The sequence below is a fragment of the Pristiophorus japonicus genome, chromosome 2 (genome assembly GCF_044704955.1).
Source record: "Pristiophorus japonicus isolate sPriJap1 chromosome 2, sPriJap1.hap1, whole genome shotgun sequence".
NCBI classification, from domain to species: domain Eukaryota; kingdom Metazoa; phylum Chordata; class Chondrichthyes; family Pristiophoridae; genus Pristiophorus; species Pristiophorus japonicus.
Window position 1 is genome coordinate 177,838,186 of NC_091978.1, and position 13,737 is coordinate 177,851,922.

General features: G+C 41.8%; 1 protein-coding gene across 3 annotated transcripts in view; it reads right to left on the reverse strand.

The window, feature by feature from the left end:
• The window catches only part of LOC139242811 (TBC1 domain family member 1-like), a 428,759-nt gene that overhangs the window by 256,451 nt on the left and 158,571 nt on the right, over nt 1-13,737 (reverse strand). The gene's annotated exons all lie outside the window — the stretch shown is intronic.

Below are 13,737 nucleotides of genomic sequence, written 5' to 3' on the forward strand. Positions count from 1 at the left end.
TATAGAACGATAACAGAGATCCAGATGTATACCAAACGGTGACATAGCATTTAAAACCCTGTACATGCCTCTATTAAACATTCTACCCACATCGGACTCTTCAAAAGCTTTCCTTTACTTCAACAATTGCAGGTTCACTGACCCCAATTATCTGCTCTTCACCGCGAATGGCAAGTTTCTCTACAACTCCATCCTTCACCAGAATGACCTCTGAAGCTGCTTGTTTCTTACTTGAACAATGCCCCAGTCTCTATCGATCATCACAATCCTCCATTTGGCTGAATTTAATTTTACTTTCAATAATTTTTTCTTTTAACTCCACTCATTTCTGTCTGATAAAAGATGTTGCTTTGGGAACACACACAATTCCCAACTGTGCCTATATTTCTGCAGGATATGTAGAACAAACTTTTCCTCTTGCTCGACCTCTCCTTCCATTACAATGTTGTTTGTGTTGGTGCTATTCCTGCTATGCTGATCTGGAGAAGTCCATTATTAGCCCTTTCTATTTCTACCTGACCCTTACCTTTGTGGACCATCTCCCACTCTTCCTTCTATGCCTTCCCTGCCTATTTCTCCCTTCCACTTTCCATTTGAGTTTACCAGAGCATTACAAGGCAAAAATATAATGGTTTGCAATCCAAATCCGACATAGATTTGTTGCATTATTTAATATTCTTACCAATACTCTATTTAGAGTAGCCAATAGGGACTGAATAAACAGATTGTTTGTCAATTTGTCACTCTAAATGGAATAAAATCCAAAAAGTCAGCCAAGGAAGTATGTGTGAAGGAGGAATGTTTGTATTGTGCATCCACAGTCATGCAACATTGATGCACAAATTTGTCCATACTCATTTTGAGAAAAAAATATTTCCTTCCCCATCCATTCCAAAGATGGTACTGTACCAGTAAGTACTAGTAAAACCATTACTGATGCAAGGACTTAATAACTGCCCCCTCTATCACCAGCTCACTGAATGTGCGATCCACAGAATGCACTGCAGCAACTCACCCAAGCTTACTCCAACAGCATTTCACTCCCCTGTGATCTCTACCACCAACAAAAATAAGATCAGCAATGTCATTGTTACATCAAGTCACACACAGTTCTTGACTTGGACATACATTGCCATTCATTCATTGTCACTAGGTCAATATCAAGCAATCCCCCACCCAATACCATTGCAGGAGCAATATCACTACCAGGAATGCAGCAGTTCAACTAGGCAATAAATGTGACCTTGCCAGTGCCACCCACATCCCAAGAATACATATTTTAATGACAGCAATTTCATGGCCTTCCCCCCAACCCCCCAGTATTAACCCACAAATTACCAGATTTACTGCCTCACTAGGATTTCAATTCACAACATAATAGCCCAATAACATAATACTCATTTGTGTACAAGAGACTATAATTGAATCATTTGCCAGTAGATTTGGAAAATCTCTGGCATCTTGCCTTCGAATTAAAGGATCATGCATTAAAGTGTGCATTACTACATTCAACTTTAATTAGTTTCTTAAGTAGACAAAAATCCAAATTAAGCAACGGTCAAGTTTATTAGAGGGGGAAAATTGGTTGCTCAGCTGCGTAAAGAATTTACAAACAGTTTCAATAGGGAATAACAGGCAGCACACAAAAGTCCAATCAGGCAAGTGCACATCATAAATGCAACAAGCTGTTTATCTTTTGTTGCTTATAGACTGAGGCACATCATTGAATGACTGCACCATAGATCTTGCACATAGCTGCTTTGATGCTACCGCCAGTGCTACAAATACACCCAGATATAAATAGGAAGAATTCAGAACATCTGGCAGCTGAACCACATTGCAGAATGGAAGTGGTTCTACAATAGAAAATAGTATAACTCAAGAAGCTAATCTTAAGTGCTGAGGACTTGATGCCACACTTTAGGACACAAATGTACTTTATCATAATAAACCTCAAGGCTTAATTTGCCTCCCTCATTTCAGCATTTCAGTGGCACACTACGACAGAGGCTACTGTGGCCCTATTAATGTGCTGGCAGAGTAGTTGCAATTTTAACACTCTGCATTTTTAGCTGCATGTGAAACTAAACCACTACTTAAGTCACCTGAAAGGAGGAAAAAAATATAGGAAGAAAAAAGCTGACTGAAGTCTAAACTTGTGCTTTTCACTAAAAAAGGGATAGCTTTATGTGAAGTAACAGAAGACAAAATAAAGTTCCCATGGTTCTAGATTTAAATTACATGGCTTGAGACCAATCTAAAATGTCCATCTGATTCACATAATGGTATTTCTGCTCTGAATAAAAACACTTTCCCCTCAAGGCTCTTGCTGGGGCAGTGTTCCAGGGTGATTGCTGATCTTCAAACTCTTATGTTCTTATAAGAAATAGGAGCAGGAGTAGGCCATTTGGCCCCTCGAGCCTGCTCTGCCATTCAATAAAATCATGGCTGATCTGATCTTGGCCTCAACTCCACTTTCCTGCCCGCTCCCCATAATACTTGACTCCCTTATCATTCAAAAAACTGTATCTCTATAAATATATTCAATGACCCAGCCTCCACAGCTCCCTGGAGTAGAGCCCCCTCAGAATCTTATACGTTTTTAATAAGATCACCTCTCATTCTTCTAAACTCCAATGCATATAGGCCAAACTTGCGCAACCTTTCTTCATAAGACAACCCCTTCATCTCAGGAATCAACCTCGTGAACCTTCTCTGAACTGCCTCCAATGCAGGTATATCCCTCCTTAAATAAAGAGACCAAAACTGTACACAGTACTCCAGGTGTGGTCTCACCAATACCCTAAACAGTTACAGCAAGACTTCCCTACTTTTATACTCCATCCCCCTGGCAATAAAGACCAATATTCCTTTTGCATTCCTAATTACTTGCTGTACCTGCATGCTAACTTCTTCTGTTTCATGTACAAGGACCCCAGATCCCTCTGTTCCTCAGCATTTTGTAATCTCTCCCCATTTAAATAATAATTTTCTTTTTTATTTTTCCTACCAAAGTGGATAACCTCACATTTTTCCCACAATTTTTGCTCACTTAGCCTATCTATATCCCTTTGCAGATTCTTTGCCACCTCCACACAACTTGTTTTCCCACTTATCTTTGTATCATCAGCAAATTTGGTTACATTACACTCGGTCTCTTCATCCAAGTCATTAATATAGATTGTAAATAGTTGAGGCCCCAACGCTGATCCCTAGTTACAGAACTAGTTACAGTTTGCCAACCTAAAAATGATCAATTTATCCCGACTCTCTGTTTTCTGTTAGTCAATCCTCTGTCCATGCTAATATATTACTCCCAACCCCATGAGCTCTTATCTTGTGCAGTAACCTTTTATGTGGCACCTTATCGAATGCCTTCTGGAAATCCAAATACATGAAATCTACTGGTTCCCCTTTGTCCACCCAACAGTTATGGACCTGTTTGTTCATTACATGGAAGCGCAGGCAGATTAGTGGACCAGGAGGGCATCATCACCAAATGCCCACATATACACACACACGCTTTCAGCAGGAGTCACTTGAAAGTAATTAGGATGTAGAACCTTTGGGATTTTATTTTTCCCCTCGCTGACCCTGGGAGAGAGGCCAATTGAAATGTCCTGAGCATCATCCCAATGAAGACCAACCAACTCGACACAGGCCAGGTTTCAAACCTGGGATTTTCCTGGTTTCCATGGCTTGGAAGTATATTTTCCAACTAAGTAATAAAGAGAGCATAAGCATAAAAGTGACCCATTATTCTATTGGTGGCACACTCAGGTCAAGTATTTTTATTTTTCCTTTATCATTACTTTGACGAGCAGGCACATGGCATATGCTACAGACAGGGAAAAACATCAGAGAGGATTGTGGTAAGAGCCAACAATAGAGAGCACTCATACTTCGGTATTGGCAAAACAAGTGTACAAATCATGCTCCAGGTTTGCAGGGCATAACTATGAGAAGGCACAATTTAGGCAGTAAGTTTTGAAATAATACCAGTTTCCTCCCAATAGCAGAAGACCATCATCTGTTTAACTATCCCAGAAATAAAAATATTGAGAAATGCAGAACTATTTTGTGCTTTACATCGATGTCAGTACCAACTCACTTATCCAAGTGATAATTTTTACTTATCTGTAGTACTGGTTACGCAATAAACTCAAGAAAGTAAATTTTTCTCAGTGAAAATGAATTTAAGTTTCATCTTGCAGCAATACAAATAACGTGTTATTTTGAGAAGTATTCCTCTCCCATTTGCGACATTTCTGAGTTATAGCAGAGGTAAAATGCAAAACCCAGCTGCCACATTCACCTAGTGATGTAATAATGGAAAATCTTTACAGAATAGAAATGAGAGAAGAAAAAAGCATTTGGCCCAAAATTAATCTCTTCAGTAAATTAAATCATCCATGTGGTGCCTAATAACTGCAACAATTTACCTTACTTGGGAGACTCTGCCAAGTTTTTAGCAGTCTGAATAAAGAATATTTTCCTGATACAAGTTTGCTTTTCACTCATTTGACTTATGTCTTCTGATCCTCCTTGCTTCGTATCTTGCGTTCACATAGTGCATATCGTATACAATATAGTTAATATTTTATTGTGGATTTACCGTATAGTAGCTCACAGTGAGTCAAATCCCCTCTAACCCTCCTACCAATTACTTTAAATCTATGCCCCCTGGTTGTTGACCTCTGCTAATGGAAACAGGTCCTTCTTATCCACTCTATCTAGGTCCCTCATAATTTTATACACCTCAATGAGGTCTCCCCTCAGCCTCCTCTGTTCCAAAGAAAACAAACTCAGCCTATCCAATCTTCCCTCATAGCTAAAATGCTCCAATCCAGACAACATCCTCGTAAATCTCCTCTGTACCCTCTCTAGTACAATCACAGATTTTCTGTGATGTGGTGATTAGAACTGCAGGAAGTACTCTAGCTGTGGTCGAACTAGTGTTTTATGCATTTCAATAAACCCTCCCTGCTCTTGTATTCTATGCCTCGGCTAATAAAGGCAAGTAAAAGAAAGACTTGGATTTCTATAGCACCTTTCACGACCACCAGACGTCTCAAAGTGCTTTATAGCCAATGAAGTGCTTTTGGAGCGTAGTCACTGTTGTAATGTGGGAAACGCGGCAGCCAATTTGCACACAGCAACAAGTATTCCATATGCCTTAACCACCTTATCTATCTGGCCTGCTACCTTCAGGGATATGTGGACATGCATTCCAAGGTGCCTTTGTTCATCTACACTTCTCAGTGTCCTACCATTTATTGTATATTCCCTTGCCTCGTTAGCTCTCCCAAATGTATTCCCTCACACTTCTCCGGATTGAATTCCATTTACCACTGTTCTACTAAACTAACCAGTTCATTGATATCTTCCTGCAGTCTACAGCTTTCTCCTGAATTATCTGAATGGCGGCAGATTAGGAAAAAGGGAGGTGCAACGAGACCTGGGTGTCATAGTTCATAGTCATTGAAGGTTGGCATGCAGGTACAGCAGGCTGTGAAGAAGGCAAATGGTATGTTGGCCTTCATAGCTAGGGGTTTTGAGTATAGGAGCAGGGTGGTCTTACTGCAGTTGTACAGGGCCTTAGTGAGGCCTCACCTGGAATATTGTGTTGAGTTTTGGTCTCCTAATCTGAGGAAGGATGTTCTTGCTATTGAGGGAGTGCAGCGAAGGTTCACCAGACTGATTCCAGGGATGGCTGGACTCTCATATGAGGAGAGACTGGATCAACTGGGCCTTTATTCACTGGAGTTTAGAAGGATGAGAGGGGATCTCATAGAAACTTATATGATTCTGACGGGACTGGACAGGTTAGATGCGTGAAGAATGTTCCCGATGTTGGGGAAGTCCAGAACCAGGGGATATAGTCTTAGGATAAGGGGTAGGCCATTTAGGACTGAGATGAGGAGAAACTTCTTCACTCAGAGAGTTGTTAACCTGTGGAATTCCCTGCCACAGAGTGTTGTTGATGCCAGTTCATTGGATATATTCAAGAGGGAGTTTGATATGGCCCTTACGGCTAAGAGGATCAAGGGGTATGGAGAGAAAGCAGGAAAGGGGTACTGAGGGAATGATGAGCCAGGATCTTATTGAATGGCGGTGCAGGCTCGAAGGGCCGAATAGCCTACTCCTGCACCTATTTTCTATGTTTCTATGTTTCTTCATTATCAATCACAGAGCCAATTTTTGTATTGTCTGCAAACTTCATAATCATACCCCCTACATTCAAGTCTAAATCATTGATATATACCACAAAAAGTAAATGCTTTTCAGTAACAGTTAAGATTTACTTTGGCAACTCAACATTTTAATGAGAACACTAATTATTGCTGTTAAACACTTTGCAGCTCTTTACGTGCCTACTTCAAAAGTCGAGATGCCCATAATTGAGAGACACGAGCTAGGATATACTTGCCATAGAGGGAGTGCAGCGAAGGTTCATCTGACGGATTCCTGGGATGGCAGGACTGTCGTGTGAGGAGAGATTGGGTCGACTAGGCCTATATTCACTGGAGTGCAGAAGAATGAGAGGGGATCTCATTGAAACGTTTAAAATTCTGACTGGGTTGGATAGACTGGATGTGGGGAGGATGTTTCCCTTGGCTAAGAAGTCTAGAACAAGAGGCTACAGTCTCAGGATATGGGGTAGGAAATTTAGGACCGAGATGAGGAGAAATGTTTTCATTCAGAGGGTGCTGAACCTGTCGAATTCTCAAGCACCGAAGGCTATGGAGGCCAAGTCACTGAATATATTTAAGAAGGAGATAGATACATTTCTCGACACAAAAGGCATCAAGTGGTATGAGGAAAAAGTGGGAATATGGTGTTGAGATAGAGGATCAGCCATGATCATATTGAATGGCGGTGCAGGCTCGAAGGGCCGAATGGCCTACTCCTGCTTCTATTTTCTATGTTTCTATGCTAGGAGCTGCTTTAAAACAATATATTATCTACACTATCTAGAGACAACTGAAGGACAAGGTCCAATAAAAAACTCGCGACCTAAAGAACAGATGGTGGGTGGAAAAAGCACAGGAGATCCAGCAACTAGCCGACAATCACGATGTGCATAGATTTTTTTAGCGCAGTCAAGACCACCTACAGCCCAAGCACTCAAGGTCCTATTCCACGGAGAGCCAGGAATGGAGAGGTGCTCATCAAGGATTGAGAGGCAGTCAGTGCCCTCTGAAAGGAGCACTTCCGAGGATCTCCTCAATCAAGACTCCCTCTTTGACGTGAGTATCCATCCCACAGCATGCTACCCACCACCACCTCGGCACAATCCCAGCCCAGCATGGGGTTGAAAAGGCCACCTGACAACTGAAAAACAACAAGGCCTCAGGGGCAGACGGAATCCCTGAAGTATTAAAGCATGGCGGAGAAGTACTCTTGGCTCGAATCCATGACATCATCTCTCTTATCTGGAAGGAGGTGAGCATGCCAGGGGATCTCAGATGCCGTCATCGTGACCATCTTCAAGAAAGGTGATAAGTCCGTTTGCTGCAATTGCAGGAGTTTCCCTGCTGTCTACCATCACAAGAATCCTCCTCAACCGTTTCCTCCCAGTGGCTGAAGAGCTGCTCCCAGAGTCACAATGCGGATTCGGCCCACTAAGGGGCACAACGGACATGATCTTCACCGCTCGACAAATCCAAGAAAAATGCAGGGAGCAGCATCAACCTCTTTACATGGCTTCCTTTGACCTCACAAAGGCCTTCGATTCTGTCAACCGTGAGGGATTATGGCTGTCCTCACAAATTTGTCACCATTCTCCGCCTGCTTCACAATGATGTGCAAGCCATGATTTTTACCAATGGGTCCACCACAGACCCAATACAAGTGCAGACCAAGGTCAAGCAAGGCTGTGTGATCGCACCAACGCTCTTCTCAATCTTCCTCACTGCAATGCTTCATCTCACCTCTAACAAGCTCCAGGCTGGAATGGTGTTAATCTACAAGACAAGCGGGAAATTGTTCAACCTCCAACGCCTCCAGTCCAGACCCAAGGTTGTTCCAATCTCGGTCATTGAATTACAATATGCAGATGATGCTTGTATTCGTGCTCACTCGGAGTCCGAACTCCAAACCATCGTCGACACCTTTACTGAAGCATACGAGTCTGGGCCTTACATTAAACATCAGTAAGACAAAGGTTCCTACCAACTTGCCCCTGCCATACAGTACTGCTCCCCGATTATCAAGATCCATGACGAGATCTTGGATAATATGGACCACTTCTCATACCTTGGGAGCCTACTATCAGCAAGGACAGACATCAATGACGAAGTCCAACACCGCCTTTAGTGTGCCAGTGCAGCCTTTGGCCACCTGAGAAGAGAGTCGAATACCAGGATCTCAAACCCAGCACCAAGCTCATGGTCCAGAGAGCAGTATTGATACCCGCCCTCCTATATGCTTCAGAGATATGGACTATGTACAGTAGACACCTTAAAGCACTGGAGAAGTATCACTGTACTTTTGCAAGTACCCTGCATTCTTCATTGACATGAAGTCTATGTCAGGTTCGTTTCACATATCTCATTTAGCTCCTATTGTCATGACAACATAAATATTTATCTCTTCAACTTTAAAAGCTTCTTAAAACCATTCTCTTCAACCAAGGTTACATATAAATCTATCAAACTATGTTCAAGTAAACTACGCAGCGATGCTGGGGTCAGTTGTGGAATCTCCAATGCGATACTGCCCTAGATGATTGAACTCCCAATGGACCAGTAATCATACCTGAAATTCCCAGAGCGATGCATTTTGTTTGCACATACAGCAGCCGACTTTCCTGTGGTCAATGTCCGGTGTGGACCAATTTCACATGGCAGTAAGGGCAGGAAAAAGGGGCAGAGAAGTGTAACATAATTTCGCTATCCATTTTGCACATGATCAGCAATTCCAGGGCACACAGAAGAAAGGAAGGCATCTCCAGCCTGAAGCTGCCCAAAGTACTTCAAAAACACTTAAATGATGTAAAAGGAACATCACAAGACCTTCTGATAATCTTTAAAGCCTAATACTGGACCGAACACTGGTTTGAAGAGCACCCATAGAAACTGGGCAATCGGCTTTGCCAGGTGCACCGTGAGTTCAGAGGATCCTGAATTGCATATAGCCAGCAACTTTCAGCTTGATGATTTATTGATTATTTGTCATTAGGGTAGTGCAGGTGCACTGAGTGGATTGAGGGGATTTTGTTGCTTAAAGAAACAGCCACCATTGGTGTAAAACTCCCTTCTTTGCATTGCTGCACACAACTTGCTGTTCCCATTTAGAGTGAGCATCGAATCGGAGGCCGTGCTCCTTCCTGACAAAAACCAACCATATTTAAAATAGCTGAACCCAGAAATATGGTGAGGTTCAGGAGACTTAAAGTCAGGGGCATGGGTGAAAATCTCGGCCAATTGGGGCACAGGGAAATTGACCCAACATTCTGCCAGAGTGACAGCAAACACTTCAGGATTTTTTTTAAAAAATGCGCATTCTAAAGCATCTCCTCAAAGTGATTTTGCTCAAATCTTCCATTAGGTTGTCTTGTACTTTGGAAAATCTCAGCACAACACCGTGTTAGTTGCTTTTAGGGAACCTTGGCATAATATTATTAGAATTAACCACAAACATGCACATCTTGCATGTAAACTTAGCAAGCCACACATCAAGTTCCAATTACATTTATCTACAACATGGCAATATTGTTCAAAGCATAAGAACATAAGAAATAGGAACAGGAGTAGGTCATACTGTCCCTCAAGCCTGCTCCGCCATTCAATAAGATCATGGCTGATCTGATCATGGACTCAGCTCCACTTCTCTGCCCACTCCCCATAACCCCTTATCATTTAAGAAACTATCTATTTCTGTCTTAAATTTATTCAATGTCCCAGCTTCCACATCTCTCTGAGGCAGCGAATTCCACAGATTTACAACCCTCAGAAGAAATTTCTCCTCATCTCTGTTTTAAATAGGTGGCCCCTTATTCCAAGATTATGCCCTCTAGTTCTAGTTTCCCCTATCAGTGGAAACATCCTCTCTGCATTCATCTTGGCAAGCCCCCTCATAATCTTATACGTTTCGATAAGATCACCTCTCATTCTTCTGAATTCTAATGAGTGGAGGCCCAACCTACTCAACCTTTCTTCATAAGTCAACCCCCTCATCCCCAGAATCAACCTAGTGAACCTTGTCTGAACTGCTTCCAAAGCAAGTATATCCTTTCGTAAATATGGAAACCAAAACTGCACGCAGTATTCCAGGTGTGGCCTCACCAATACCCTGTACAACTGTAGCAAGACTTCCCTGCTTTTATACTCCATCCCCTTTGCAATAAAGGCCAAAATTCCATTGGCCTTCCTGATCACTTGCTGTACCTGCATACTATCCTTTTGTGTTTCATGCACAAGTACCCCCAGGTCCCGCTGTACAGCGGCACTTTGCAATCTTTCTCCATTTAAATAATAACTTGCTCTTTGATTTTTTTTCTGCCAAAGTGCATAACCTCACACTTTCCAATATTATGCTCCATCTGCCAAATTTTTGCCGACTCACTTAGCCTGTCTATGTCCTTTTGCAGATTTTTTGTGTCCTCCTCACAAATTGCTTTTCCTCCCATCTTTGCATCGGCAGCAAACTTGGCTAAGTAACACTCAGTCCCTTCTTCCAAGTCATTAATATAGATTGTAAATATTTGGGGTCCCAGAACTGATCCCTGCGGCACTCCACTAGTTACTGGTTGCCAACCAGAGAATGAACCATTTATCCTGACTCTCTGTTTTCTGTTAGTTAGCCAATCCTCTATCCATGCTAATATATTACCCCCCAATCCTGTGAACTTTTATCTTGTGCAGTAACCTTTTATGTCACACCTTGTCAAATGCCTTCTGGAAGTCCAAATACACCACATCCACTGGTTTTCCCTTTATCCACCTTGTTCAGTACATCCTCAAAGAATTCCAGCAAATTTGTCAAACATGACTTCCCCTTCATAAATCCATGCTGACTCTGCCTGACCGAATTGTGCTTTTCCAAATGTCCTGCTACTGCTTCTTTAATAATGGACTCCAACATTTTCCCAACCACAGATGTTAGGCTAACTGGTCTATAGTTTCCTGCTTTTTATCTGCCACCTTTTTTTTTTTTAAAATAGGGGCGTTACATTTGCAGTTTTCCAATCTGCTGGGACCTCCCCAGAATCCAGGGAATTTTGGTAAATTATAACTAATGCATCCACTATCCCTACTGCTACTTCACTTAAGACCCTAGGATGCAAGCCATCAGGTCCAGGGGATTTATCTGCCTTTAGTCCCATTATCTTACTGAGCACCACCTCCTTACTGATTGTGATTGTGTTAAGTTCCTCCCCCGCTATAGCCCCTTGACTATCCATTGTTGGGATATTGTTAGTGTCCTCTACCTTAAAGACTTTTACAAAATATTTGTTCAGAGTTTCTGCCATCTCCATGTTCTCCATTATTAATTCATAAAGCATGAATATAATATTCCTGTACAACTTTCCCATATAAGTTAACCTTGGATCCAAGTAACAAAAAATTCCAGCCAGTTAAATCAAGAAAGCAACAAAATTAGATATGTTAGGTATTCATGACAAAAACGATGTACTGGAGACCCTAATATGTGGGTTAGATGTCAAGTCACGAGGTTGAATGCAGCCTTAAATAATGAGATCCGCAGGTTTCATTTTTGACGCAAGGTGAATTTGGACAGTCTCAATGAGTACTCATCACAAAAATGCTCATTATGTGACACTATTGCTTCGTGGCAGCAGGCTCTGTATAGGTGAACAGAAATTCCAACAGAGGTGGGTGTTCTCCGAAGGGACGGGTAGTGGTGTCCAGGCACATTTTTGAGGGGGAGAAGCTATACCCAGCATATAGCTGCGTCATTATCTGATGAAAGGAATGCTCAATAGCAACACTGGATGCAAATGTGAAAAATGTTTCATTGTACATCACTGATGAAAGTGCAAAAGATTAACATACTCTCGCCACTGAGTCAGAAGGTTTTGAATTTAACCCCACTATAGGACGAACACATATTCTAGGTTGATAATTCAGCTACAACAGGAATCCTGCAGGGCGTCAGGACTGAATCAAAGCATCCTATAACTCTAGAGACTGATTCAGGAAATCGCATCTATGTCTCTGCATACTGTTGGCAGGGTATCTGAAGGAGCTTTGCTCCTTCGATGGTGCTGCCTTATGAGACTTACTTCCCTTGAAACTACTTGCACCTTCTCCTCTTCCTCCTCCAATATATATGAAAAATAATGAGGTCCCCATTTTGGAGCTTTCTAACAATTTGACCCCAAATCAGCTTGTTCAGAATGCACTCCAAGAGGACCTGGCTTTAAGCCTTTGGATCAGCAGTGAAAGCAAAAATATACAAAAATAATTTTCTACCAAACAGCTTGTGCAGGTTGATTACAAGATTCCACTTACATTTAGCTTTTGGATTTCTGGCAAGCTTTATGCAGGCGCACTTTAAAAGGGCAGAGTTCAGAGTGAAAGTGGAAGTTACAGGATTTACATTGGGCAATGACATCCTGTCGTAAACAAGTCATTTACATGTTCAGGCTGGTTATTGGGCAGGTCCCGTCTTCACAACACCGGGCTAATTTGGGATGCATTACAATATGGGGCAGAAACCCAGCAGATCAAGTTCCTACTCCAAATCCCTGGCCCTTCTACAAAAGAAAAGACATAATTACACTTTCCCCAACCCCACAAATTTCAAGGTGTTTGAATCGAAGTAAGCAGCTGACAATACAGCTGCTAACATCAGAGATTGAACGTTAATACCAACACATACAAAATTATAGGTCCACTAACCAAATAAACTGTAATTCAGAGCTCAAGAATGAAGCAGTCTAAAAAAAAAAAGATTTTTAGTCTGCAACATTTATCTTGAGGTGCAGTTTTTAAACAAAAGTTAATGTTATACTCAACAAAGTTAAGAAAATATAATCATTTTCACTAAACATAGCGGTGACAAATGGAGAGGCTGCATGCAAATATGAAACTGTTCAAATTTCATTCTCTTCCTCCCCGAGAGAGGCACCCAGAGTTGGAGCAGAATTTCGGGCCCACTGCCCTTTGCTGGAATGTCATATTGCACAAAATCCTTCCCACAGTACACTTGGGAAAGTCACTATCTTCTGCGAAGAGCAATGATAGTATCTTGACAACAGAGAACTTGCATTTCTATAGTGCCTTCCACATCCTCAGAACGTCCCATAGCATTTTACAATGTTTGCGTGTGTACAAGACAAGGTCTCACAAACAGCAAATTAATAAATGATCAGATAATTTGTCTTTGGCGGTGTTCACCAAGATACCAGGAGAATACCCTGCTCCTTTTCAAATAGTGCCAAGGGATTTTGTATTTTCACCTGAACAAGAAAAGAGGACCTGTTTAATATTTCACCTGAAAACAGCACTTCTGACAATGTAGCACTCCAAAATGTTAGCTGAGATTATGTTAGTGCATCAGGGAGAGAGCCTGCCTTAGTTCTGACAAAGAGCTTCTACCCAAAACGTTAACCTAATTTTTCTCCGAGATGCTGCCAGACCTTGTGTGTATTTCCAGCATTTTCTGTTTGCACTAATCAGGGACAGGCTAACAAGTTCCTCACACATTAAACTATAATAACACTTCTGAAAAATAGTAAGGAAGTAGAATATAAAACCACCGCAGATG